Raw genomic sequence first — 6,000 nt, forward strand, 5'->3', positions numbered from 1 at the left:
TGCATTGTTCAAGGTACTAACGTGAGTGGAATAATTATATGCATAGGTATATAATGTATTTATTTGTTGTAGCGTGAGATGTGAAGTGTCGAAGTGTTAAGACACCACGTTTCACGTGACAAGTGAAGCATCAAGGTGTTAAGATGTCACTCTAAGTAATTGACGAGTGAAGCATCGAGGTGTTAAGATGCCACTCGGGGTGAAGCATCGAGGTGTTAAGATGCTGTGACGATCGCTCCAAATCCATATGGATGAACACGTCATTCATTGATTTCATTGCGAGGTATTTGACCTCTATGTGATACGTTTTGTAACATTGCATTCGTTTGAAAAGGTATTTCATAAATGAATATATAAATTCCAGGTTTTTAACATCTGATGATTTCTACGTATAGACAATCACCATTTAAATGGTTTACAATAATACATCTGTTGACAATACAGTCAAAATAAGATACATGGTAATGGTTTGGTGAATGCAAGTTTCTTGTATATAGCATGTATGACTCCAAGCACATATCTTGTATCACGTATAAGCAAACAGCGGAAGACTTCTAGAATCCTGAGAATAAACATGCTTCAAGTGTCAACACAAAGGTTGGTGAGTTCATAGTTTTAATATTACACATAATCCGTATATCAATGTGGATTACAAAAGTTCAGTTGTTTTATTCAAAACGTTTATCAATAGGTTTTACATAAAAGGTGGATCACAAGATTTCAGTTGTTTCATCCGAAATGTTTATCAATCGGTTCTACAAAATTGAGCACCCTGGTAACTAAACTTTAACGTTTATATAATTTGTACCCTCTGTATAATCATCTTAATAATACACGCAAACCAACGTGTACGCTTCTCAAATAGCATACGTCCGTTAAAAGGCTAGCGCTCTAGCTCGAACGGGGATGTCAAGCCCTATGGATCCATATACTACTACTCGCGCCCACCAGTTCTTATAACTGGCAGTTACTAGTTACCAAAGTTAAGGGATTTTCGGTTCAAACTCAGTGTAGAATTTAGTATGTACTTGTATCCATTGCGTTTAAAATAAAGTGCATGTATTCTCAGCCCAAAAATATATTGCAAAAGCAATTAAAAAGGGTTCAATGAAACTTACGCATATAAATCTGGTATTTTCAGTATTTATAAACAGTCGCATGTATTCTCAGCCCAAAAATATATTGAGTAAAAGGGATCATATGAAACTCACACAAAATCAGTTTTAGTATTTGTATCCATTTAGTAAAACAGTTTATAAAACTGCGCATGTATTCTCAGTCCCAAAAATATATATAAAAAGGGAGTAATGAAACTCACGCATATAAATATTGTATATCGGTTAATAAAGCATTTGCATGTATTCTCAGCCCAAAAATATATGTAAAAAGGGATCAAATGAACTCACTGTTTAATATTGATATACAATATTGCAGGAAAGCACGTAGACGCATCGGAGATGATAAACACGAGGTTTGATTCACAAAAAAAAATACCCCCGAACATTACCCATAACCTCCTTGGCAATAACCCATAATTTCCTTAGCTCTAGCTTGCTCGAAAACTCATTTTGAAAAATACTTGAACAGCACTCCGTCGTAATATTTTATGTACATTATTATTTTTGTATCGCAAAAATAATAACACTAATAATAAAAATAATAAGATTAATAATAATCTTATTATTAATAATAATAATAATAATAATAATAATAATAAAATAAATAAATACGGAGTAAAAATAATATATATGTGTGTGTGATTTATCTGGCCAAAACTCGAGAATTTATAGCACTTGGCCTGAAATCTGGAGTCATGCGACTCGCATGGAAATGGCCTTCTGGCCATGCGACTCGCATGAGGACCAGGGACAGCTCACATTGATTTGTAATTTAGCTCGTCGACATAATTAAATATTAATATAATATATATAATTTAAATAATTAATTATATATTATATTAAATTCACGTGCATAGTTGACTTGTAATTTTTGTTCCGATAAGTCGTACGTCATCACTCGACTTATGTCCCGGTTCTGGTTTTTCGAATGTCCTTTCGTACGCTGAGAAAACTTGCATTTTACGTTTCGTGACACGTACCTTTGTCAAAATATAGCCTTAAGTTATCCATAAACTATACCACTCATAGTATATCTTAAACTTTCGAGTATTTTGGTCATTTACTTCTATAAATCATCATCTCGTTATTTGCTAAAAATACATTTTAAAATAGTGTTTTACTGTAGCAAAGTTACTGTAGCAAAGTCAAATTTTACTGTAGCAATTCACTGTAGCAAAGTCAATTTCACTGTAGCAAATAGTGATTTTCGAAAACACTGTAGCATTTTGAGTAATGTGGCAATTTGAAAACACTGTAGCAAATTAGTGTTTAACTGGTTCATCTTAAACGCTTTAGTTAACTTATCTAAATATCAATTGAATCAATAAACGAATGTTACTATCGTTTATTATATATATGTATATATCTTTTTAATATACATAAATCAGTTTTTAAATACACATTGGACGTTATTTATAAATAAATTTTAATAATAAATATTTAAATTTATCATATACATTAAAATAGATATTTAAACCAATAAGTTTAATGTACGGTATCAAACAATTAATACATTGTTACCTTTTCATGTTATAGTATATATGTATCTTTTTACATATAATTGTTCGCGAATCGTCGAAAACAACCGAAGGTATTTAAATATATAAAAGTAATTCAAAAATTTTGAGATTCAGTTTTACAGACTTTGCTTATCGTGTCGGAATGTTAATCATACAAAGATTAAGTTTAAATTTAGTCGAAATTTCTGGGTCATCACAGATGCCACCTAGGAGTGAAGTGTCGAGGTGTTAAGACGCACTCCGTAAAGTAAAGAGTGAAGCATCGAGGTGTTAAGATGCCACTCGGGGTGAAGTACCGAGGTGTTAAGGTGCCACCCTAGGGTTTAGTGATACGAGGTGCTAAGTACACTAATGGACGTTATGAACTCCGATGGCCTTTCGCGAGCGTCATTCCCTTGTACGATTGGTTAACCATGGTTATTGTGTTGTAAGTGAAAGCATATTATATTGTTCGAATTATATATATATTTATGTGATTGTTATGTTAGCTTGTGGTATTGGAGGTTGGTAGCCTCGTATTGATGATAAGCAAATTGTGTTGCTAGCATGTATGCGGTATGTGTATGAGTGTTTGCAAGTAGGTATATTATATATGTATGTGTATAATTATTGCATTCACTAAGCTTTGCTTACCCTCTCGTTGTTTATCTTTTTATAGGCTCCGGCGTTGACAAGGGTAAGGGCATTCGATTGAATTAGAGATCCCGCTTGTTGTTTAGGGGACGCTTTTGGGATTTGATAGTTTTTGGAGTTTGACCGAGACTTGGGTAGTTTAACCCCAAACACCATGCTCATAGTGTCGTTTGGAAATTAAACTAATGTGGTCGAAACTTATGATTTGTACGAAACTCGTAAAACGGCCAATGTGGGCCCCATTTTGTAAAACTCATTTTATTATTGATCGTGTGAGTTTTAACTATTATATCATGTTGTGAAAAGCATTTCGTCTAAATATGTCGGGAAGTGGGAGATCTTTATTTGAAAAATTGCAAAACCGGACAGAACTGAAATTGACCTGTGCGCGCCGCGCACCCTGAGGGGGTGCGCGTGGCGCACTCCACTGTTATAAAAAAAATAAACAAATTTGGTTTGCGCGTTCGGTTGTTTATTGGTTTGGGTTGTTACATAATGTAGTAAAAAACAATCAATTATCAAGATAAAAAACACTCAACAAAGTCAAAAAGTAAAAATAGACAAAAAAAAAAAAACCCAAAAATCAGTTTCAACCTCTTCTGTGGTGATTTTTTAGTGATAATGTTAATCGTAATGCAGTCAAAAAAGTCAATTATCAAGTTCAAGATTAGTCAAAAAGGTAAAAGAATAAAAAAAAATAAAAAATAGTCAAATTAGTACAAAAAAAACTCAGAAAACAGTTTCAGCCTCTTTTATGTTGTGATATGCTAATGAAGTCAATAACAGTCAATTATCAAGTTCAAAATTAGTGGAAAAGTCAAAATAGTAAAAAAACTAAAAAAAAAACTAAAAAAGAGTTTCAACCTCTTTTATGATGTGATATTCTAATTCAAATAATACTAATACAATAACAGTCAATTATCAAGTTCAAAATTAGTAAAAATGCCAAAAGGTCAAAAAAGTCAAAATAGTAAAAAAAAAAAAAAAATCAAAAAATAGTTACAACCTGCCAAATTTTGAAATTTATTATATTTACTTTTAAAGATGATGATCTATAGAATTATATGTAATGGAGACTAAATACTACTTTGATATGCACATAGAATACGCAAGAATAAGCAATAAGCATTACACCTAGATACACTATAATACATTATGTATATTTCTTTGTAAACTTTAAGTAAGGCTAGCATCTCTCATCAAAATATGCACAAGGAATTCATTAATTTGAATTGTCCTACTACTTTAGCCAAAAAGAGACTCCAAATATGATCAAATGTCATCCTATTGTAATTCTTAATATATAATAACCTGTGTACTTTATGCATCCTAATTGCTACCCTAAATATGGGTCAACTCAATTACTATCAATCAGAAAGCATCCTTTAACATACTTTTTGCTGACTGTGAACAGCTGGGTGAACTATACTAATTTTTTTTTTACTTTAAATGAATAATCCCGAGTAGACGCAATGCCAAAAAACAAACTCGAGATGACAGTTAGGCAATTTAGCCACATAGTACTAAGTGACGATACATAATATACTCCATATCTCAATGGAAAGATACTAAATACATATAAAGTAAAATAAAAATTAATCATCTTAAAATGAAGGTAGCTACAAATTTGATAAAGAGAAGAAGAAGAAAAACGTATACTAACCAAATCAGAATCTCTGATTGGAAATTTCTTGTGTGTTTCCCATCACCATAAACAGATGCATGCTCTTTTCTTAGTGCCTGCATTAATACTAAACAAAATGATTAAATTAAGTTTTTACGTCTAATATACAATACAACCCAATTTGACACTTCTAGTCTTTAACTCAAAAGGACTTAATCATGATAAGGTAATCATGAATACAGTTTGCACACTAATCAACCCAACTCCCTGTCCATTGGCAGAACTAAGTATTTAACTATCTAATACAATTGATATATTAATAAAGCGATTTCATTATTGTATAATTGTCTACTAAAGTAATCGTAAAAAGAGTAACATTAGAATCATAAAAATCAATATAACTAAATGATTTTTACACTGTTTAAACTAAAGTCATTACCCGTAACAACCCAAATCAATATAATTTAGTATGAAACCCAAACATGCATAATACAGTAGTATAATTCCAGTCAAAGAATTTACCTTTATACAACAAAAAACTTATATTATTTGTATCCAAATGTGGTACAACTGGTTTATCAAAGCCCTAATTTCCATTATGAAACAATATAATACAAATCAATAATAAATGAATTTTACATACCTTAAAATGAAAATCCATGACTTTAAGTTTATGATCGATAGTAAACGAATGTTAATTTACTAAATCAGACTTGAATGGCATACCTGAGATTCAATTTAGGGCAAAAATGAGATTCGATTTAGGGAATAACTGAGAATATATTTAGGGCAAAATTGGTGTCTGAATTGAGGAACAAAGCATAAAACCCGTGGAGATAGAAAGTGCATGAATCGATCGTAAGTTGAACCAAATGAATGAATTTATTAGGGCTGTTGCGCAACACAGCATTTGTATGATGACGGAAAATGGATCGGAAATGATGTGTTCGAAGTGAATCGTATGTGACCAATTTCAACGCGTAAATTCCAAACTTATACCAATCTATTTGTAAAAATCTGATTAGTAATACTGTGATGTTCCCATATGATTTTGATGCTGAAGGTCTGTAAAAATGGCGTGATTTTGTGTTCTGGATATGTGTAA

The sequence above is a fragment of the Rutidosis leptorrhynchoides genome, chromosome 10 (genome assembly GCF_046630445.1).
Source record: "Rutidosis leptorrhynchoides isolate AG116_Rl617_1_P2 chromosome 10, CSIRO_AGI_Rlap_v1, whole genome shotgun sequence".
Lineage (NCBI taxonomy): Eukaryota > Viridiplantae > Streptophyta > Magnoliopsida > Asterales > Asteraceae > Rutidosis > Rutidosis leptorrhynchoides.